This window comes from Arachis ipaensis, chromosome B1, assembly GCF_059453495.1.
Source record: "Arachis ipaensis isolate K30076 ecotype BB chromosome B1, ASM5945349v1, whole genome shotgun sequence".
NCBI classification, from domain to species: Eukaryota; Viridiplantae; Streptophyta; class Magnoliopsida; order Fabales; family Fabaceae; genus Arachis; species Arachis ipaensis.
The window spans coordinates 26,570,971-26,595,986 of record NC_142436.1 but is presented as its reverse complement, the minus strand read 5'-3'; the positions used below and the strand labels follow the sequence as shown (position 1 = coordinate 26,595,986).

At 35.6% G+C, this 25,016-nt stretch overlaps 1 non-coding gene across 1 annotated transcript; it reads right to left on the bottom strand.

Moving 5' to 3' along the window:
- Window positions 1-23,360: 23,360 nt before the first annotated feature.
- LOC148576025 (small nucleolar RNA R71) lies at window positions 23,361-23,464 on the bottom strand. The gene has a single exon (XR_015903804.1). It is a non-coding gene; the product is annotated as a small nucleolar RNA R71 (small nucleolar RNA).
- Window positions 23,465-25,016: the final 1,552 nt, after the last annotated feature.

Here is a 25,016-nt window from a genome sequence, read left to right as displayed (position 1 = left end):
GCATGGGGGGTTGTGCTTCTTCTTCTTGAATCTCCATCTCTTGATCGACCTCTTCCAATTCCTTAACCATGACATGCCTTGGAGGTTGTACACCCTCTTTGGCATCAAATTCAAATGTCTTGGAAGAAGGCTCTATGTCTTGACTTTCCCATGGAGGTTTTGCATCTCCTAAATCTTCATCTATTTCTTCCTCTGCAACTATTATGGCTTCCTCCACTTGTTCCAATACAAAGCCATGTTCCTCATTATCCACTGAGTTTCTAGTGTCTCCTTCATGCTACGCTCTTCTTTAGATTCTCCACATGCAGCCATGGGAGCATTTTGAGTTCTCAGATGTCGGGAGGCTATTATATTTACTAACTCGCCTAAGGCGGCCGCGAAATTTAGCACACTCTTATTCATCTCTTCTTGCCCTTGAAGAATAACACGAAGTTTGTCATCCATTGGAGGTTGAAGTGGATATGAGGGTTCATTTGTTGGGAGAAAGGGTTCATGGTAGGAAGGTGGTTCATCTTGATAATGGGATGGAGATGGTGAATATTGAGGTGGTGGTCCATGAGAGTAGTTGTGTTGGAATGGGGGTGGTTCTGTGTATGGTTCATTTGGCTCATAAGGTGGTTGGTATGGTGGATACGGGTTAGGGTCATATGGAGGTGAATGGTGGTAGTTGACTTGTGAGTGTGGTGGTTCAAAGTTGTGTTGAGGAGGTTCATAGGCAGATGATGGGGGTCCATCATATCTATCATCTTGGTATGCCCTGGAATGGCTCTTGACTGTGGTACTGTGGAAGGTGTTGTTGCCGGAAGGGTTGATCAGATCCTCGTGGCTCCTTCCATCTCTGATTGTTTTGACCTTGATGCATGTTCCTGTTATAATTTCCATTCCTTTTAACAACATTGGAACCAAACTCAAAGCGAGAGGGGTGAGAACTCATAATAGTAATTAAAAACGAAAATAAAAACAAATTTTAAATTAAAAGGTTATTTAAATTTTGAATTTGAAAATTAAATTTTGAAATTTGATTTTTGAAATAAGATAAGATAACTAAATTTTTGAAAAATTTTTGAAATTTTTTTTATAACTAAATAAAAACCAATAACCTCTTAATTTATGAAAAAAAAGTAAAAAAAAAATAAAAACAAATAAACAAGCAAAAAGCAAATATTTACAATAACCAATAATAAGGCATACGTTTGCAATTCTCCGGCAACGGCGCCATTTTGAAAGAGCGAAACTCTCGCGCGATCTAGAATTTTTGCAAATAAATTCGCATTGTAAGTATAACTTTTAGACCGACAAGAATTCCTTCTTTACAAAAGTTTTGTTTGTCACTTAAGCAAACTCAATAAAATTGATAACCGAGTATTTAAACCTCAGGTCGTCTTCTCAAGGAATTGCAGGGAAGTATGTTCTTATTATTGGTTATGAGTCTTGTAAATTGGGGATTTTGAAAGTAAGGAACCAGTATGTTAAATGATAAGAAAAATAAAATAGAAATAATAAAATAAACTCTTGGCAAGGTATTAGAACTGGAAGTCCTATCCTAGTTATCCTTATCAATTTTGATGAGAATTAGATTTTTCTCCCACTTTGTTAACCTCTAACTATGAAGGTAAGTTAAGTGGATGAATTAATTTTGATTCCTCAGGTCCTAGTCTTTCCTTGGGAAAGGCTAGAGTTAGTGGAACTCGAATTAATTCTTGAAGAATTCCAATTTTCAATCAATAATGAGTTTGATAACTCAAGTGTCTCCAATGACTCAACCAAAGCCAAAAGGAAGAAAATATCTAAATTAAATTAAAAGCATTCATAAATAGAATAAAACGATCATAAACTGAAATACCTCAAATAATATTAATCAAGAAAATCATAACATGAATGTAGCATAAGCCAAATTAGAAGGATAAATAATAATTAAAGGTGTATAATAAAATAGAAAATAAATAAGAGAAACATTAGACCTGTGATGAAGAAGAAATAATCATAAATCCTAAAACTAAATCCTAAGAGAGAGGAGAGAACCTCTCTCTCTAAAAACTACATCTAAAACTAAAATTATGTGTTATGAGCTTATGATTCTGAATGAATGGATTCTCCCACTTTATAGCCTCTAATCTGTATTTTCTGGGCCGAAAACTGGGTCGAAAACAGCCCAGAAATTGCTGGAGAAGAAATCTGCCATGCTGATTTTCGTCATTGCGACGCGTCCGCGTGGAGCACGCGTTTCCGTCGCCTAGCGACAGGGTAACTATGGTATATTATATATCAATTCGAAGCCCCGGACGTTAGCTTTCCAACGCAACTGGAACCGCATCATTTGGACCTCTGTAGCTAAAGAAATTTACAAATATAATCGCGTTGTAAGTATAGTTTCTAAACTAACAAAAATCCTTTCGTACAAAAGTTTTGGTTGTCACTTAAGCAAACCCAATAAAATTGATAACCGAGTATTTAAACCTCAGGTCATCTTCTCAAGGAATTGCAGGGAAGTATGACTTATTATTGGTTATGGAAAAAGGTATATTTTTAGGTTTTAATGTATAAGATAAAAAGCAAGAATAGCAATGGCAGAGGAAATAAAATAATAACAAGAAAAAGCCTTGATTAGGAGAGATTAATCGGAAGTTCTATCCTTGTTGGATTTTTCTCAAGATCAATTAATAAATGAAGGTTACTTCTACTTAGTTATCCTTTACCAAGTAAAGTAAAAGAAAGTCAAGTAAGTTGGAAGTCTACTTCTATTCACAAGTTCTAATCCTCTCCCTTAGGAAGGATTAGCGTTAGTGACTAGAGAGCCAGCCAACAATAAACCCAATTACAATTTAACTCTTGAGTAATTCAACTCAAGGGTCTCAAAATATCAATCAACTCCAAAATCAAGTTGGAAACCTACTCCATTGACATGGATGCCAATTTCATATAATAAATGACTAAATAAATACTTGAGGATAATCAAACAAATAATGGGGTAAATAGAAAAATACTCTTTACATTAATAATGTCATAAAAGCTTTCCAATTGTAACTCTGAATAAGGATTAAAGATATAAAAGAGTAAGGAAATAGAAAATAAACTAGAATAATAAAGTCTTCAATGGAGGTAGTAATATCCAACTCAACAGCATAAAAGTAGAAATCCTAATCCTAAGAGAGAGGAGAGAGCCTCTCTCTCTAAAAGCTACATCTAAAACTAAAAATTATGAATTATGAGCTGATGATTATGAATGAATAGATTTCCCCACTTTATAGCCTCTAATCTGTATTTTCTGGGCCGCAAACTGGGTCGAAAACAGCCCAGAAATCGCTGGAGAAGAAATCTGGCACGCTGATTTTCGGCATTGCGACGCGTCTGCGTGGAGCACGCATTCGCATGACCTAGTGTCAGAACAACTATGGTATATTATATATCAAATTGAAGCCCCAGACGTTAACTTTCCAACGCAACTAGAACCGCATCATTTGGACCTCTGTAGCTAAAGTTATAGTTGTTTGAGTGCGAAGAGGTCAGGCTGACAGCTTTGCAGTTCCTTCAACTTCTTGTATTCCTTCCATTTTTGCATGCTTCCTTTCCATCCTCTAAGCCATTCCTGCCATATAAACTCTGAAATCACTTAACACACATATCAAGGCATCGAATGATAATAAGAGAAGGTTAAACATATCAAAATTAAGATCAAAGAAGCATGTTTTCAATCATAGCACAAAATCAGGAAGGAAAACGTAAACTCATGCAAATCATATGAATAAGTGTATGAAAAATTGATAAAATCCACTCAATTGAGCACAAGATAAACCATAAAATAGTGGTTTATCAACTTCCCCACACTTAAACATTAGCATGTCCTCATGCTAAGTTCAAGAGAAGCTATAAAGGAGTGAAGAAGAATGGTAGAATGTATGAAATGCAACCTATCTATATGAATGCAACTACATGCAGAATGCTTTTACCTACTTGATTAAAAGTAAATAAGCTCTTCAAGACAAACATAAATTAGATTTCACTAATTCAAATCATACAATAAAAAGCAAGTAAACTTGTAAGAAGATAACTCATGAAAGCAGGGAACATAGAATTAAGCACTGAATCCTTACTGGTAGTGTATATCACTCTAACTCTCAAGTGTCTAGGGTTAATCACTCTACTCTTCTCTAGTCATGCTTTCTAAACTTTGTTCTTCACCTAACCAGTCAACATTATTTAATGTACCAATGTAAACATCATGAGGTCTTAACTCCACAAAGGGCTCTAAGTTAACCATCATTTTCAAACAACCCATATTCAAGTGAGAAAGTGAAGCTTAAGGAGAGGAATTTTACCCACTTGAATATTGTGTTGGATGATGGTGGTTTAGGGAGGTTGACCTCACCACACTTGGCCAATGCAAGGTCTATTCCCTTGTGGTCTTCCTTTGCAATTTCCACCTCTTTGCAAGCTTCTTCAATTTCAATTCCTTGCTCACCATCTTCTTCTATCTCTTTCCTATCACTCAAGTCATAAATAGGAGGTTTAGTGAAGTCTACCTCAACATCAATTCCAAGCATAATGGGGAAGGACTTATCAAGCTCAAAAGGATCATATGTTGATGCGGAATCACATATATAGGAGGGCTTGTTGCTTGGAACACTTCTTCTAATTCTTCATCCACAATATGCCTTAGAGGTTGCACATCCTCTTCAACATTGCCTTCTAATTCAATGGAAGAAGGCTCAACAAGATCATCAAGAGGATTGATCAATGTGGACAAAAAATCACTGATGATGGAATCCACTTTTTGATCAATACCCCTCAACTCTCTATCCAATTCCTTAACATCCCTTCCTAACTCCGAGGAAGAAAACTCTTTAACTTGAGATTCCTCTATGTACTCAACATATCCTAAGTACCCAACCACTACTTCCTTTTGTTCAATAATTTTTACCTCCTCCTCTTGTTGTACTTCTTGCTCTAACTCCTCTTCCTCACCTTGGAGCTTCAAGTCCACTCCCTTACTAGGCTCCTTGATCACTTCTCAACATTCAACAATGGGAGTACTTGGGATGCATAAGCTTAGGTGGGAGGTTAGGTGACTCACGGCTTCTACCATGATAGCCATCTTGTCTTCTATCTCCTTAAACTCCTTTTTTGTCCCTTCTTGTTGCCTTAGGATATGAGATTCAGGATCTCTTAGTTCTTGCGTGAGGGCTTCATTGGGTGGCGGTGGTGGAAGAGAGGATTCATTGTTTGAGGAAAATGTGTTGTTGTTGGAAGGTGGTTCATATTGGTGAGAGTCTTGAAGTGGTGTATGAGAAAATTGTGGTTCATGGGAGTATTGGTGTTGGAATTGTGGTGGTTCTAAAGATGGTTCATATGGTGGTTGGTATGGTGGGTATAAGTTAGGGTTATATGGAGGTGGATGGTGGTATGAGGCTTGTGAGTATGGTCGTTGAGGGCTATGTTAGGGAGGGGGTTCATATGTATGTGGTGGTTGTGGTTGACAATCACAATAGGGGTCATCACATACATTAGATTGGTATGCATTAGGATTAGGAGTATACCCATAAGAATCTGAAGAGTAGTTATGTCGGGGTGGCGCTTAAACGGCTCGGATGGAATGAAATTCCTTTTGGTCCTTGCGCATCTCCGTGAGGAGAGTAGTCATATCCCCAAGCACTCTTGTCAAACTTTGATCTCCAAATCCTTGACGCATGCTATCATTAAAGCTTCCATCTCTTACAACATATATAGTTTGAACCAAACTCATAGCCAAAGTGATGAGAATTCATGGTGATAAGAGAAAATAAAAACAAAAGTTAACAAGAAACAAAGAAACCAAATCCTAAAACTAGCAAAAACTAACAAACAAACAAAAAATCAAGCTATTCACAATATATACAATAGCCAATAACATAGCACCATTGCAACTCCCCGGCAACGGTGCCATTTTGATGATTGAGTTGTCGTGATGGTCTAGAATTTTCTCAAAATTAATTCTCGTTGCAAGTATAGTTCTACACCAACAAACAATCCTCCCAATAAAAAATATTGGTTTTGTCACGAGTACAAATCCCAATAAAAATTAGCCGAAGTATTTAGACTCCGGATCGTCTCACAAGGAATTACAATGAAGTGTATGATTATTGGCTATGAAGATGCAAGGGGTTTGGTTGATAAAGGGGCAAGAATTTAAATGGCAAAAAAAGTAAAGTAAGCAATTTAAAGAAAGCAATTAATAAAAAGAGACATTTCTGGCAAGGGTTGAAAATATAGGCTTTCCATCCTAGTCACTAATAACAAGAATTTATCCTATTTCGTTATCTCCAATATTGGAAGAAGTGTAAGTTATCTTCCATAAGAGAAAGTCAAACAAGACTAGTTAATCTCAATCCGAAATTCCTAATCAACTTACTAATGGAATTAGCAAGAGATTAAAGTCAATGGAAATCATATTAACTAACAATTCTAGATCACCAACATAAGTTAGGTATTCATGACTCAAGATTGCCTAATTACTCTTTCCAAGCCAAGAATGCTCAAAAATATATTCTAACATCCTTCCAAACATTTTGTCAAACACTTGGAAAGCATAAATGGAAAGCATGGTAAATGTGCAAGAAATCTAAATCTACCAACTACCAATTGCAAGGAAAGTAAAATCAATAACTCAAATCATTAATAAAAGAACATCAAATATCAATTGCATTAAAAGGAATCCAAATCTAACATGAGTGTATGAACATAAAAGAAGAATAAAAGAGAAACTAATATGAAAACTAAGAGAATCAAGATGTAGAAACAAGAAATTGTAAAAGAAACAAGATGAAAACAAGTAATCAATTCAAGATCTAAGAGAAATTAACCTAACCCTACCCTAATTCTAGAGAGAAGAGGGAGCTTCTCTCTCTAGAAAACTAACTAAAGACTCATCATGACTAACTAAGTGCTCCCCCCTTTGCTCAATCTTCAATTTTGCATCAAATACCCTCAGAAACAAGTTGGATTTGGGCCTGGGCAGCTCAGAAATTGCCCCAGCATTTTGCCTTTAAGTGAGTCACGTGCGAGCATCGACGCGTACGCGTGGGTCACGCGTGCGCGTCGCTTGGCAAATTTTCTATCCACGCGTACGCGTCATGTGCACGTACGCGTCGCCATTCAACCTCACTTCCACGCGTGCGCGTGGGTTGATGTACTCCAAATCCTTGTTTCCTCATGCATTCTCCACTTTGTATGCTTTTCTCCTCATTTCTTCCATCCAATACTTGCCTTATGGACCTGAAATCACTCAACAAATACATCAAGGCATCAAATGGAATTAAAGTGAATTAAAATCACTAATTTAAGGGCCTAAAACTATATTTTTACACTTTAGCACAATTTAAGAGAGAATTACAAAACCATGCTATTTCATTGGATAAATGTGGGAAAAGGTGATGAAATCCCCTAAAATAAGCACAATATAAACCACAAAATTGGGGTTTATCACCCATATCCTAAAAAGGAAAACCTGTAGAGGGTGAGAACATCATTTTCGCTGGTCCTAACCAAAGGGGTTAAAGAATTGCTATAATAAGATACCTAAAATAAATCTATTTTCAAAATATAGTGATCGTTGCTTGTCTTATGTACCTTTTCGAAAACCAAAGGTTTAACATCCAAAATCCTTTTCAAAAGAGAAACTAGTTAATTACCCAGGGACTTAGAAAACCTTTTTCCTTAGTTATAAAAAATTTAAAAGCTTTCCCTAGACAACATGAATGACCAATCTGTCCCAAGTATAAGTTCATTAAGGTAGCGTTTATTTTGAGGTACTAAGTTTGAGACTGAGAGACTGAGACTCAGTATCATATTTATTGGTTCAGAGACTGGTACTAAAATTTCTGTCTCTGTCCCTAAAATTTCAGTATTTCAGTACCTCCAAAAAGTAGGGACACAGGAGACTAAAATTTTTAGAGATGAAGACTGAAACTTTAATAACATTTTATACCTAAAATATCCTCATTTCAATTAATTAATTCTAATTTTACCCTTTGTATAAATTAAATTAGACTTTCATTCTTATTTCAATCTGTCTCCCACTTTGCACCAAACAGAATACTGAGATTTATTTCAATCTTTGTCTCTTAGTCTTTGTCTCTCAGTCTCAGTCTTTCCGTCTCTGTCTCTTCACCAAACGCTACCTAAGTCTATGCTGAACTAGTTTGATTTTTCATACATAACTAGACCTCAAACACAAACCAGGCACGACCTCAGGCCCATCATATAATCAAACACGACCTCAGGCCCAAATAACTCAATCAACATCCAATTCACCACAATCTAACTAATTTCAGTTACAAACACAAGTAATGAAGTTCAAACACGATCAAGAGCAGTTACATCAAGCATAGCAATTAGCAATTAAACAGAATTATTCACATAGGCAAACCAATTATAATATGTACACCCAAACAATGTCACATAGATTCATATGATGAATGCATGCCCTATGGCTGATGAGTCTCATCTGTCGGTTATAAAACCAACCCGACATGTCCAGTAGCTAACCCTGGACAATCCCTCGTGCACGCATCCCTAAGAGTCTATGCATAGCTTTTTCTCAATCATTATTAAATTCAGCTCATTGGGAGAATTTTTGGAGAGTTAAAGTGTTCGGCCACATGTTGCGACGTAGGGTCAACAGAGTATTGAGTCTCAACCTAGAGTGAGTGGTGGCTAGCCACTGTATCTACCCAAGGAAACTCGTATCTCAGATAACTGGAAATAATGCACAAGCCAAGAAATAATTTCATATCATTCATTCATCATCATCTCAGATAACTGGAAGTGCATAAGCCAAGTAATAATTTCATATCATTTATTCATCATCATTTCCGCACTTCCTCAACAATCCACATCAAGTCAAATAATCATTCATGCCATATATCACTTTTTCCTCAAATCACTTTACTTTGAAACCAAAATAATTTCTCTTTTATAACACTCATTTCTACTCAATCAAAAAGTTTCCCAAACCAACCTCAAAAATCATTTGTTTTTAAAATAGTCACTTAAGTACTTTGAATCAGGAGTTATTAATTAAACTCGACGGCAGAGTCTCAAGACATTAGGGGAGAATCACCTATCTCATTTCTTAAATTCTTTAAAAATCCTTAAAATCATATTTGCTTAATTTGAATTAATTAAAATGGAGTTTAAATCAAAACCAAAGCATGTAAGTCAAAAGTTCCGAACCAATTTTAAAACTAAATTATTTAAATCCAAAACCAATTTCAGTTTCATTCTTAAATCTAAAACATTTCCAAAGATTCGGAATTTGTTTAGTTTTGCTAAATCAAAATTTAAAGAATACTTTAAACTTTTTCTTAAAACGTCACAAAACGAAACTCATAATCAAAGTTCAATTTCTTTTAAATCCACTAAAACTCCTCCAAAGGTACTTCTTTAATCAAACTCCAAAACATAGGTCTTTTCATATTTAAATCAACCTTAAAACATAATTCTTTTCTTAAATAATTTGTACTCAAGATATAATACTTTCCTTAATAAATCAAACTCAAGCATAATTCATTATTTTATTAACCAATTCAAAATCAACAAATATAATTCTTAAATCCACAATTTTCTAAATAATATTTCAAACAAAGCATCAGATTTTATAGAAATTTCGACAGCGCATCCTCTAAAACTTGGACTTTGCCACCCTTTTCGGGTTCCAACCAAACCATTCCTCAACCATATTCCAACGGGTTCAAAACCAAATCAGTTCAAAATCAATCTGATTCCAAAATCAATAATTTTTTAATAATTCAACTTATTTCCAAAATTTCAATAAAACCTATCCAGCAACCACCAGTTTAACAAAATCAATTAATAATTCAATTCCAAATAACAGTCATTTTCATCTAAACAAATTCATAAGACTTATACAATCACTAAAAAGTGTATTTCTCACATCAATATCCATTTATAACAATTCTAATTTATAAAATTGAGTTTTTAGAAAAATCCTACCTCGAAAAGTCAAACCCATAAACCAAACGCGTCAAAGGAAACCTTTTCCTCTTGGCCTGACATCAGTGACAGCCACAACCACAGCTCCACTCACTTCCGCAATAGCAGAAACAACCTTAATCGCAACATGCAACCTCGGTTACTAAATCCTAAAACATTAATATCACGAAAACCTTAATAACATGTAACAGAACACTAACGCAAGGTTTCTGATACAGAGATACTTACTGTGATAAGAAAACGAAATAGCAACGGTCTCTGAATTAGTTTGGCGGCAGCCCCGGTAGCCACATCAAGCAACAACGGTTACCAGAACTCCGGTGATGGCAACTGTAATAAAAACATGTAGTGATGATAATGTCGCCAGAAAATAAAAAGAATGGAAACCAACTCAAAACCCTTATCGGGAGTGATCGTTGGCGAGGGGAATGGCGTTCTCTAGCGGCAGAGGCTCGGCAACCCATCTCCAGCAGCGGCGACGGAGCACGAGACGGCAGCGGCTAGATGCGACAGCAATGGCGATGCCATTCATGACAATGACGGCGATGGGACTCGCGGCTCGACACGGAGGCGGCGACCATGCGCGCATCTCTTCTCTCCCCATGAACTCTCTCTTCTGCTTCACCCATGGACGACAGTGATGCTGGCTTCATGGCAAGGACGACGGCGGCGACATGGACCCCGCGAAGACGACCATGGACGCGAAGGAAGTGGCGTCTTTTCGTCCCTCGTACGCGCTCTCTCTCTCTCTCTCTCCCTCTCCCTCTCCTCTGCTTTGATAATGACGATGGCGGCGGCGTCCTCTCGTTCCTTTCTCCCTCTTCGTGCTTCCCTTCTTCCTCTTTCTTTCTTTCTTTCTTTCTTTCTTTCTTTCTTTCTTAATTGCTGATGTGTTGTGTTTTTGTGTGTGTTGAGTTTTGTGTGTGTTTGCTGAAGGGAAGGAGAAAAGGGTAACAGTTAGGATTTCATTTGGGTGAAGGGGTTTTGTGAGTTTGATTTTAGGGTTAGGATTTGATTTGAGGTAAATTTGAAATTACAAATTTTTTGAGTAAATTGGAGTTTGATAAATTTTAATAAAATTAGGGTATATTGTATAAATTTAAAATCTAATTTAATTCCTTAAAATTATTTTAAAATATTATTTAATTATCAATTTGCAAATTGGCTTTTAGTTAAGTATTTTAATTTAAAATTAGAAATAATATAATTAATTATCTTTCCTTATAAAAATCAAAATATTAAATTCTAAAATCTCAATTATTTAAACTAAATTATATAAAATTCTTATTCTTTTACAACTGCTAAACTTTATAATTTAAATATAGAACATAATCAGATTTTTCAAATGTTCCGGGTCTTACACATATGATGCATGCCTGTCATACTGACCATGAGATCACGCGTCGGTTATGTAGCCAGATCCGACTCGAATAAGCAGGATTAACCAATCGTCCTTACTCGTAGGTTCCAAAAGCAAGCAGGATAATACCAACTGTCTTTGCCCAGAACACGCAAGCGAGCTTCAACTACTGTCCTTGCCTTACACTATACGACATCAACGGAGGGGATCCAAATAATTATATCACACCGCATCAATGGAACATGTCACATCAAACCGCATCAACGGAGTGTATCTAGATAATTGCATCATACTGCATCAACGGAGTGTATCAAAGAATTACATCACACCGCATCAACGGAGTGTGTCAAAGACTTTATCAAATCAATACACCATTCAACACCTTTTTCTTAAATTATTTTCCTTTTATAAAACTTATTTCTACTCAATCAAAGTTTTCAAAACAACTTCAAAACCATATCCAGTTCAAATCACATTTAGAAAACTCAAAAATCATTCTATTTACCAATTACAATACTAATCGAAATGACATAAATCATTTGTCCTTACATTAATCACTTAAGTACTTTAAATCAAGATTTATTAATTAAACCCCACGACAAGGTCTCTGGACTTTAGGGGAGCGGCAACCAACCTCATTTCTTTATATTCATTTAGATCTTTAAATCATAACTCCTCAATTAGAATAAATCATATAGCTCATTTTTTATTGAACCAAGTTTCTCAAAAACTTTTTTTTGCTTTACTTTTAAGTTCAAGACATTTTCAAAAACTCTCAAAATACATTTCATTTTTACCAAATCAAATTCAAATACTTTAACTCCTCTAAAATCTCTCAAGACAGAATGTTGCAATCAAATTAACTAACTTCAACTTCTTTTCAAGCACAAAACTATTTCTCAAAAACTCAAAAATCGTTTAAACTTAAATACCCATGTCCAAAACTTCATTTTTTGCTTAAAATGCCCCCAAAACAAAATTCTTTTCATAATTAATCAAACCCAAAATAAATTAATCCTTATTATTAAGGTTCACTTAAACACTTATAAAAATTTCGACAACACCTCCCCTAAAACTCGGACTTTTGCCACCCTTCAAAAGTCACATCCAAACCATTTATCAATCCTTTACAACGGGTTCAAAACCAAATAATTCCTCAATAAAACATACATTTCAAATTTCCAAATACAAAATCATTTCTGAATATAAATTAGATTTCCAAATCACGGTTTCATTAACTATCACAATGCCAACTCAATCAATCAAGAGTTAAATCAAGTGAACAATCACATTCACCCAAAATAATTCAGTCAATCTATAAGAGTCACATAATCATCAAAAATGTATTTTTTGCATCAATACCGATTTATAAAAATTCCATAATATAAAATATGTTTTAAGAAAAGCCCCTACCTCGATCACCACTAACTACGCGATAAACTCCGTTTCTATTTTTGTATCGCAACAGGGGTATTAATTCCGACTATTTTTCATAGCAGCAACATCCACAAAACACCACTCAACTCGACCCTGAGATATTAATGTCGCGAGAACCTCAGTAATATATAACAAAATGATGACTATAGGGTTTTATAGCAAGGATCATCTTACTGTAGTTATGAACATTTGAGAGAGTGGAGCAGCGGCAGCTCCGGTGATGACTTCCAGTGTGCAGAACAGCGGCAGAGAGCTCCGGCGGCGGTGCAGTTGTTTAACATCGCATGCAACAGCTGTTAAACTCAGCATGCAAGAACCGGAAGTCGACCCTATGTCACCAACAACTCAGAATCTCTAACAAGCAATAATAGAATACTGATTTCAAGGATTTCGGAATGAAAATGCTTACTGTAACTAAGGAGAAACAATTGAGCCAAAAAGTAGTAGCTCTGGCAGTGGTTCCAGTGGCCACAGCCATGTTTCCGGTGACCAGAACGGTGGCGGAGTAGCTCAACAGTGATGGCAGATGCATTTTGGTGATAGTGGCATGGGCTTCCTCCCCTCCATTGCATTCTGCACCTCTGGCAACAAACACAGTGGACGACAATGAACTCGACTGCGGTGAGGCAAGGCACGATGGCGACGCAGTTGGTGGCGACAGTAGGCACGAACAGTAGCGACTCCTCCTCCTGGGCCACTGGTTTGTGCTCTCTTCTCCCTCTCTTCTTCAATGATGACACGATGGTGACACTGGATGACGGCGACGGCAATCTCGATGGCTGGCGAGCTAGACGGCGGCTGGCGTGATGACCCCTCATTCACCCGCGAGCTCTCTCTCTTTCTCCTCCTTGCATTTCATCTCTCTCTCTCTCTCTCTCTCTCTCTCTCTCCATAGCCAGCGATAACACGATAGTAGTAACAGTGGCAGTGACACCCTCCAGCATCGTCTTCCCTTCTTCCTCCTCTCATTCCCCCTCGAGCTCCCCCTTCTCTCTTTCTATTTTCTTTTCCTTTTTGTCAATTGGGGGGTAGCGGCTAGGGTTTGGGGTGTGTGTGTGAGGGAGTGTGTTAGGTCAAATTAGAATTTGTGTTGTGTAATGAAATTGGGATTTTGGAGTTAAGGTAGTGTAGTAATTTTAATAAAAATAAAAGGATATATTAATAATTTAAAACTAAATTAAATACAAAATAATTATTTTTAAATACAATCTTATTATCAACTTGTAAATTATATTCAAATAAATACTAATTCAATAGAAATTAGAGATGATTAAATTAATTTCTTTTAAACTCATAAATAAATATAAAAATATAATTTCTAAAAATTCGAAGTCTTATATGAAACTTTGGGACAATCGAGTAATAAATTTGGATTATGTTTTAAATTTTTGAATTAGTGACATTAAGGTGCACTAATAAACAATCTGATATAAATTTTAAGACAATATGCCAACTTTCACTGAAACTTGTAGTATGCTCCATAACACCTAAACAAATATATTTTTTTTAATTATAAATTGTGAATGTACTTTGAAAAACTATCAATTGGATCATATACTAACATTTACCCATACCTATCATATTTTGTAGGTAGATTTTTCGGCAAGATAAATTTAAACAAGAGGATGCAACAATACATTTATAATTTTATGCAACTTAATATTAATTTGAAATTTGTAAGTATTTTTTTTGTTTATTCTTTCCTTTATTCTTTCATTTATATAGTTTTCTTTTTAACATACATAATGTGCAACTGACTCATATGTATTTTATGCTTTATATATATTTTCATTAAAGATGGTGACCACTAATATCTAATAGTAGTTTTTTGAGGATTGCACAATCTATCATTTAGACACCCATTTTGATTATGACAAAATTAATAGTTATAAACATGTTAATAATACTCTAGTAAGGCTAATGCAACTTATTTTAACCTTGATTTAATATTTTGACATTATATTTTTTTAATCTTTAACTATTTAATTTAAAATAGGCAATAATGTTGGAACAAAGGATCCTTTCTTGGCAACAAAATTGCTCATCCATTCCAATCAATTGATTTATCTAAACATCATAAAGCTGTCCATAAAACCAATCGATTAGTATAAAAGTACAATCAATTGAGTTTAAAGACGTGTGAGATCATTGATTGCTCACGGATACCACCGATAAGGAATTTCACAAGATTTTTCGCGTTGCAAGTATAGTCCTCAACCGACAAATAATCCGCAAGTATCAAATTTAGAAGGAATTAGTTGTCACAAGTTCAAACTCCAATAAAAGTAACCGAATTATTCAAACCTCAGGTCGTCTCACAAGGAATGGGCAAACATATGCTTCAACATTGATTAGAAATCCGGGGTTGCAAGTCATGAGCAAGAAATTAAACTAGAAATCCTAACAAGCAAGTAATTTTGAAATGCAAGAAACTAATTCAATTGACTAAAGCAAGATGTAAATAATTTCAAACTAATAAAATAACATCCAATGTAATTCTATTCTAAACTAAACAAGTAACTATAACTAAGACAAAGCAATCAAGATTTTTGGGTTTTCAAATATGAATGATAAAAGCAACTCTTGACTAGACATGGGAATTGGGGTCACTATCCTTGTCTAATAACCATATCTTGATAATTATGAGGAACCAAACTCATTAAGTTTACTTCTATACTTGAAGTATGTTAAATGGTTTAGTCAACATCAACCCATAAGGTCCAACCTAACTACTAATTAACTTAGTAGTAGGCTAGTGTCAATGGCTATCAAATTGACCACTAAGGGTTTCCGAATCATCAAATCCATTAGACCCAATGACTCAAGTTTACCCAGTTCCCTTAGCCTAGGCCAAGAGTAAAGAGAACTACTCCATAATCAAAGGAAACATTTCATCAAACACATGGTAAGCATTAATAAAAGACCTATTCAAATTACAATTAAATCGGAACTAACAAGTACCCACTAACAATTATCAACATACAATCACTCAAACAACACAATTAATCATGGAAATCATCAATGTAACATTATCAAATCAAGATCCACAAGATTCATGAAATGGGTATAAAATGACAAATAACAAGGAAGCATAAAACTAACACAAGATCTAAACACAATTATACTAGAGAATTCAAATTAAACAATTAAAACTAGTAATTAACAAGATCTAATTCAGAATTTAATAAGGAAAGATCAAATTAAAGCTAGATCTAGAGAGGAACAATGGTTTCTCTCTCTAGAAGAACAAGAACCAAAAACTAGCTAAAAATTGGGTCTAAGTGTGAATGAATGATCCCCCCCTTTCCCCTAGCATCCTTGGGTCTTTTCCATGCAAAACCAGCTTGAATTTGGGCCTCTTGAGCCTCAGAAATCGTCAGGCACGATTTCCTTTAATGAGGTCACGTGCAGCTTCCCGCGCGTACACGCCATGCGTGCGTGCGCGCCGATTGCTTTTGTGATCCACGCGTGCGCGCCATGTATGCGTGCGCGTCGGTGGGATTTCTCTGATCCGCGCAGATGCGCCAATTTACGCACGCCGCTTCCAGCTATCTACATCCACGCGTGCGCGTGAAGTGCACGTGCGCGTGAATTGCGCGTGCGCGCCCATGCTGAAGTTCCCAAAATCCAAATCTTCGTGTTCCTTCCTCTTGTGCATGCTTTCTTTCTCTCTTCTAGGCCATTCTTGCCCTATAAATTCTGAAATCACTTAGCAAACACATCACGGCATCGAATGGTAATAAAAGAGGATCAAAATATAGCAATTTTAGGACAAAAGAAGCATGTTTTTCATCATGAAGCAATAATAGGAAGAGAACACAAACCATGCATTTTTTGTGAATAAGTGTGAAAAATATTGAGAAAACCCCCCAAATTCTACATAATATAAACTACAAAATTAGGGTTTATCAATCATTACTACCATTACTACAGTAATAATCGATTTTGAAGCGAAAAAAAAATCAATTTATACGTATAAATTCAATCAATTAAATATTCTTCTAATCTATTGGATTATATAATCAGTATCTCACACATATAATGACCAGAAAATGTTACAAATTTTATGAAATGAATATATCCAAATAAATGTAATATATCAAAGAGTTGCGCATGTGTAAGTTTTGAAAAATTAAGAATTAACAAATATGAACTATTAAATTAAATTAACATTAAATGGATTAAGGATGCTAATTATCATTGTTTAAATCAGCAGTAGATTCAAAATATGTATTACCATAATTTAATTCATCAGCTTCATTTTTTATAATGTTGTTGTCTATATCTTTTTGTCAAGGACATGTTGTCTTCTTATGTCCTTCTATCTGACAAATACTACAATGTTTTTGTTTCTTTTTAAATGGTTGTCCTGAGCCTATATTGGTTTGATGTATATACAAATTTCTCAATTTAGCCACACCTCACTGAGGTTGTTTACTGGCTTCATCTGCAACCTTGTAAGATGAGCACAACCCCATAATAATGTCACATGTCTCTTCAAACTTTTCTGTAACTTATAGCTGCAATAATAATCAATATTTAGAAAACTCCATCAAGACACTTTGATGACTAATAACAACTGCATCCCTAGTGAACCCACTTGGCTCATGAAGTGTTGATTTCACCTCTTTAATCTATCTATCTAACACCAATGACTGGGAAATATCACAAATGTCTATGTGAACCAGAACTTTTACAATATGTTCACAAGGAATTTCAAATGAATCCATTCTTAAAGAAGAATACATGAATATCATTCCTTCTTGACAAAATTCAATAGTCTACAGAAAATTGGGTCTTCCATGCTTACACACTACGTACTTTGAGCAATCATCATCGCCTTTCTTTGTATTTAGCACCCACATTAATTCAGCTCTATAAAAAATTGCCGAAATAATAGAAATACCTCATGAGTATATACCTCAGCAGCAAATCTCTCTAACAGCACTACACAAGTTTGCATCACGGGCATCCCACGCGTAGATTTATAATCAACATTAAATTCTTTAAAGTGCAAGTGTACAATACACCATTGAAAATACTCTACAAAACTTGTTAAATTATACCGCAACCTCACATACCTTGCTACAATTAAGTGCAAGCCTTCACATCTTGAGGTGGTTTTAAAACCAGCAAAAAACTTACCTCTTATATATGCAGTAGCCCATATATGCTTCTCTTTATACAAGCTTTTCACTTAGGGCTTATCTTCAACACCAAATTATTTAATTAGTTGAAACCACTTACGTTTAAACACAGGAATCTCGTAGTCTCCCAACATGATTTTTCTAAATTTATATGTAAATGATGAATTTTCAATATTGCCAGTCGCATTTCGAATAAGGTGCTAAGCAGACAATCTATGTATGGCATCCAAAAATACATCTCTTACTACATTCCTAATTGCCATGGTCGCCCCTATCAGTTATTATTAAGGTCAGAGTCTTACTTTTCATTGCCAACATGAGCTGATGCAAAAGCCAAATATATGTATCTTTTATTTCATCCACAACTAACACAGTAGCAAAAACAATTGTTTGGTTGTAGTGGTTAACCTTGATGAATATAACTAGTGGACAACTATACTTGTTCTTCTTGTACGTGGCATCAAAAGCAATAACATCGCCGAAGAGTTGGTAGTCTAGTTGGCTAATCTTATCAGACCAAAACAAGTTACGCAACAAACTTCTTGAATTATGACATGCCTTGAAATATAATTGTGGATCCTTCAAACACGTATCCTCTAACTTCTTTAACATCCGTGTTGCATCACCAGGAACTTGACGCCTTTTCTAAGCAATCTCATTGTACATATTCCTAGGAGCATAGACAACAAATTCATATCCCTTACTTGACAAGCCAAATGACCAAATATCTGTGAGGTACTAATCCTAGACTTCAGCATGTTCATCATTTGCATAATATCTGCCTCTAACATTTTTCTATGGGCAGACAATATAGCACTGAATTGTATATCCAAATAGATCATGTTTATGTTCGTCAGAGAAATAAAAAATATGCCGCCTTCCAGTTTCAAGAACAAGTTTAACATCTATTCAGGCTTCACATGCAGTTCTTGTTTCTAATCTAGGCTCCTTCCTCCTATATTCTATCATGTAATACTTCTTCTCTTTGAATATTTTCCAATGACATACAAATTTTTGTTTTTAAACCTCACCAATATTGTTCTTGAAAGTTGTACTCTTTCTTGTACTAAATCCCTTATACTTTGAGTACTTCAGATAAAAATCAAATGCAAACCATAAAGTAGCAAAGTGATATCTTCCAATTTTCTCCACACAAATTTCAGTGAAATCTAGAATTGCAATGTCTTGCACAGATTCAACCACATACGCAGCATCAAAGGAATTCTTTGACGGATGAATTTTAGAAAATACTCCTCCTTGATGAATTCATCTCCTAAATCTTGTTTAGACTCATACTGTTCATCCATCATATCTTGATCACATACTAGGTCTTCTTGTTGGTCATGAGTAGCATCATTATTCTCCTCAAACTAATCATCCATATCATCCCCTTCATACTGCCCATTGATGAGCGGATAATTTATACGCTTTTTGGCACTATTTTTAGGTAGTTTTTAATATATTTTAGTTACTTTTTATTATATTTTTATTATTGTTTAAATAAAAATCATATTTCTGGACTTTACTATGAGTTTGTGTGTTTTTCTGTGATTTCAGGTATTTTCTGGCTGAAATTGAGGGACCTGAGCAAAAATCTGATTCAGAGGCTGAAAAAGGACTGTAGATGCTGTTGGATTCTGACCTCCCTGCACTCGAAGTGGATTTTATGGAGTTACAGAAGTCCAATTGGTGCGCTCTCAATTGCGTTAGAAAGTAGACATCCTGGGCTTTTCAGCAATATATAATAATACATACTTTATCTGAGATTTGATGGCCCAAATTGGCATTCAAAGTCAACTCAAAGAATTCTGGCGTAAAATGACAGAACTGGCATAAAAGTTGGAGTTAAATGCCCAAACTGGCACCAAAGCTGGTGTTTAACTCCAGGAACAGCCTATGCACAAAAAGGTTTCAATGCTCAGCCCAAGCACACACCAAGTGGGCCCCGGAAGTGGATTTCTACATCATTTACTTATTTCTGTAAACCCTAGGTCACTAGTTCATTATAAATATGACCTTTTACTATTGTATTTTCATATTTAGATCATTTTTGAGGCTATCTTTGTATCACTTTTGATCTCTTGATCACGTTTAGGGGGCTGGCCATTTAGCCATGCCTGGACCTTCATCACTTATGTATTTTCAACGGTGGAGTTTCTACACCCCATAGATTAAGGTGTGGAGCTCTGTTGTTCCTCATAAATCAATGCAAAATACTACTGTTTTTCTATTCAATTCATTCTTATTCTTGTTCTAAGATATCCATTCGCACTTCAACATGATGAATGTGATGATCAAGTGACACTCATCACCATTCTCACTTATGAACGCGTGCCTGACAACCACTTCCGTTCTACTTGAAAACGAGCTTGAATGCATGTCTCTTAGCCTCCTGGTTCACGACGCATGGTTGCCTCTCCTGACAACAGAGCCCTTCATTCCGTGAGATCAGAGTCTTCGTGGTATAAGCTAGAATCAATTGGCAGCATTCTTAAGATCCGGAAAGTCTAAACCTTGTCTGCGGTATTCCGAGTAGGATCTGGGATGGAATGACTGTGACGAGCTTCAAACTCATGAGTGTTGGACGTAGTGACAGACGCAAAAGGATCAATGGATCCTATTCCAACATGAGTGAGAACCGACAGATGATTAGCCCTACGTAACCCGTAGCCGGACCATTTTCCCTGAGAGGACAGACGGTAGCCATTGACAACGGTGATCCTCAACATACAGCTTGCCATAGAAAGGAGTATGAATAATTGGATGAAGACAATAGGAAAGCAGAGGTTCAGAAGGAACAAAGCATCTTCATACGCTTATCTGAAATCCTACCAATGAATTACATAAGTGTTTCTATCTTATTTTTTGTTTTAATTATATTTTAATTATCAATACCTCAAAACCACTTTAATTCGCCTGACTGAGACTTACAAGGATGACCATAGTTTGCTTCAAGCCGACAATCTCCGTGGGATCGACCCTTACTCACGTGAGGTATTACTTGGACGACCCAGTGCACTTGCTGGTAGTTGCACGAAGTTATGTGAAAAGTGAGATCACGATTCCGTGTACCAAGTTTTTGGTGCCGTTGCCGGGGATTGTTCGAATTTGGACAACTGACAGTTCATCTTGTTGCTCAAATTAGGCAATTTTATTTTATGTTTAAGCATTTTAATTTTAATTTTAATTTTCGAAAAAATTTTCAAAAAAAAATAAATTATTCTATGACTTCAGAATTTCTAAGAATGAATTCTAGAGTTTCAGATGATGCTTCTATCATCACAGGAGCCTTTTTGATTCCCATCAATTTAGCTGTTGTATGTAATGTCCTGCTGAAGCTTGGCTAGCCATGTCTAATCTTTTTAGACTGAAGCTTTAGACTAACATTGCATGATTCCTGGAATTCTTATTAAAAATTTTGAATCCTTATTTTTCTTTTTCCAAATAATTTTCGAAAAAAAAAATACAAAAAAAAATTAATAAAATCATAAAAACCAGAAAAAAATTTTTGTGTTTCTTATTTGAGTCTAGTGTCAAATTTTAAGTTTGGTGTCAATTGCATATTTTGATTTTTTTTCTTTAACTTTTCGAAAATCCATGCATTGAGTTTTGTTCTTCATTGATCTTCAAGTTGTTCTTGATGATTCTCTTCAGTCTAATCTTTAAATTCTCTTGCTTTGTGTCTTTTGTTGTTTCTCATGTGCATTTTTAATTTGTTAGTGTCTCTATTATAATAATTTCTAAATTTGGTGTCTTGCATGTCTTTCTTTTAAAAAAAAAAATAATATGATTGTTCATCTTGACATTCAATGTGTTCTTGCATGCATTGTTTATTTGATCTTAGTTTTTCATTATTAGTTTCATTTTGTTGTTGTTCTCTCTCATCATTAAAAATTCAAAAAAAAAACTTTCAAAATTATGTCTTTTCAAGTCAATAATACAGAGAATTGAAGATTCAGAACATACAGTAGAGGAATCACAGAGAAAAAGCTGGGCGTTCAAAACGCCCAGTGAAGAAGGAATTTTGGCGTTTAAACGCCAGCCAGGGTACCTGTCTGGGCATTTAACGCCCAAGGAGGTAGTATTTTGGGCGTTAAACGCCAGGACAGCACAAGGGAGGTAAGTTAGTTTTTAATTCAAATTTTTTTCAAATCTTCATAATTTTTCAAAATTAATACTAATATTCAATGTGATTGATTCAAAAATCTCAAGTTGTTACTTGCCTATTAAGAAAGGTTCAATTTTTAAATTTTGAAATCATATCTTTTAGTTTCTTGTTTGTCAAGTAATCAACTTTAATTTTCAACATCAAATATTTTTTTTAATTTCCGTTTTAAATCTTTTTCAAAATAAATTTTAATCATATCTTTTTCAAAATCAATTTCAAAATCTTTTCTAACTTCTTATCTTTTCAAAATTGATTTTCAAATCTTTTCAAATTAACTACTTGACTTTTTGTTTGATTTTGAAAGTTTTCTATTTCAATCATATCCTTTTCAAACCCACCTAACTGCTTTTCTCTTTCTAATTTTCGAAAATCACTAACCATTTTTTCAAAAATCTTTTTAGTTAAGTAATTTATTTAGTTTTTAAATTTCATTTTATTTCCCTTTCTAATTTTCGAATTCTAACTACATTTTAAAATAAAAACGAAAATATTTTTCTTTTATTTTAATTTAAATTCGAATTCTTTCCCCCTCCTCACCTTTTTTTATTTAAGGACTAATATTCCTCCCCAATTAGCAATTCGGACTCTCTCTCTTTCTTCATATGTTCGAATTCTTATCTACCTACCTCATCCCTCTATTCCTGTTTTCCTCTGACACCTCAAGGAATCTCTATACTGTGACATAGAGGATTCCATACTTTCTTGTTCTCTTCTCTTTCATATGAGCAGGAACAAAGACAAAGATATTCTTGTTGAAGCTGATCCTGAACCTGAAAGGACCTTGAAGAGGAAGCTAAGAGAAGCTAAAGCACAACTCTCTGGAGAGGACCTAATAGAAATTTTCGAAAAAGAAGACATGGCAGCCGAAAATAACAACAATGCCAACAATGCAAGGAAGATGCTTGGTGACTTCATTGCACCTTCTTCTGACTTCTGTGGAAGGAACATCTCAATTCCTGCAATTGAAACAAACAACTTTGAGCTTAAGCCTCAATTAGTTTCTCTAATGCAGCAGAATTGCAAGTATCATGGACTTCCATTGGAAGATCTACATCAGTTTTTAGCTGAATTCTTGCAAATCTGTGACACTTTTAAGACCCATGGGATTGACCCTGAGGTCTACAGACTTATTCTTTTCCCCTTTGCTGTAAGAGACAGAGCTAGGACATGGTTAGACTCACAACCTAAAGAAAGCCTGAACTCTTGGAAAAAGCTGGTCAATGCCTTCTTAGCAAAGTTCTTTCCACCTCAAAAATTGAGTAAGCTTAGAGTGAAAGTCCAGACCTTCAGACAGAAGGAAGGCGAATCCCTCTATGAAGCTTGGGAAAGATACAAGAAATTGATCAGAAGGTGTCCTTCTGGCATGCTTTCAGAATGGAGCATCATATGCATATTCTATGATGGTCTGTCTGAACTGTCCAAGATGTCATTGGACAACTCTACTGGTGGATCTCTTCATCTGAAGAAGACGCTTGAAGAAGCCCAGGAACTCATTGAAATGGTTGCAAATAACTAGTTCATGTACACTTCTGAAAGAAATTCTGTGAACAATGGGACAACTCAGAAGAAAGGAGTTCTTGATATTGATACTCTGAATGCCATATTGGCTCAGAACAAAATATTGACTCAGCAAGTCAATATGATTTCTCAGAGTCTGTTTGGAATGCAAGCTGCAACAGGCAGTACTAAAGAAGCATCTTCTGAAGAAGAAGATTATGATCTTGAGAATCCTGCAATTGAAGAGGTGAATTATATGGGAGAACCCTATGGAAACACCTATAATCCTTCATGGAGAAATCATTCAAATCTCTCATGGAAGGATCAACAGAAGCCTCAACAAGGTTTCAACAATAATAATGGTAGAAGAAATAGGTTTAGCAATAGCAAGCCTTTTCCATCATCTTCTCAGCAATAGACAGAGAATTTTGAGCAGAGTCTCTCTAGCTTAGCAACAATAGTCTCTGATCTATCCAAGACCACTCTCAGTTTCATGAATGAAACAAGATCCTCCATTAGAAATTTGGAAGCACAAGTGGGTCAGCTGAGTAAGAGAATTACTGAAACTCCTCCTAGCACTCTCCCTAGCAATACAGAAGAAAATTCCAAGAGAGAGTGCAAGGCCATAACCATGACCAATATGGCCGAACCTGGAGAGAGTAAGGAGGACGTGAGTCCCAGTGAGAAAAACCTCATGGGACATCCTCTGGACAAAAGGGAGTTCCTCTTTGAGGAACCAAAGGAATCTGAGACTCATACAGAGACCATAGAGATTCCATTAAACTTTCTTCTGCCATTCATGAGCTCTAGTGAGTATTCTTCCTCTGAAGAGGATGAAGATATTGCTGAAGAGCAAGTTGCTAAGTACCTTGGAGCAATCATGAAGCTAAATGCCAAGTTATTTGGTAATGAGACTTGGGAGGATGAACCTCCATTGCTCATCAATAAACTGAATGATCCGGTTCAACTGAAATTACCTCAGAAGAGACAGGATCCTGGAAAGTTCTCAATACCTTGTACCATAGGCACCATGACCTTTGAGAAGGCTCTGTGTGACCTGGGGTCAAGTATAAACCTCATGCCCCTCTCTGTAATGGAGAAACTAGGGATCCTTGAGGTACAAGCTGCAAGAATCTCACTAGAGATGGCAGACAATTCAAGGAAACATGCTTATGGACTTGTAGAGGATGTCTTGGTGAAGGTTGAAGGCCTTTACATCCCTGATGACTTCATAATCCTGGACACTGGGAAGAATATGGATGAATCCATCATCCTTGGCAGACCCTTCATAGCCACAGCAAAAGCTGTGATTGATGTTGACAGAGGAGAGTTGATCCTTCAAGTGAATGAGGACTACCTTGTGTTTAAGGCTCAAGGATCTCCCTCTGTAACCATGGAGAGGAATGATGCCAGGGCATTT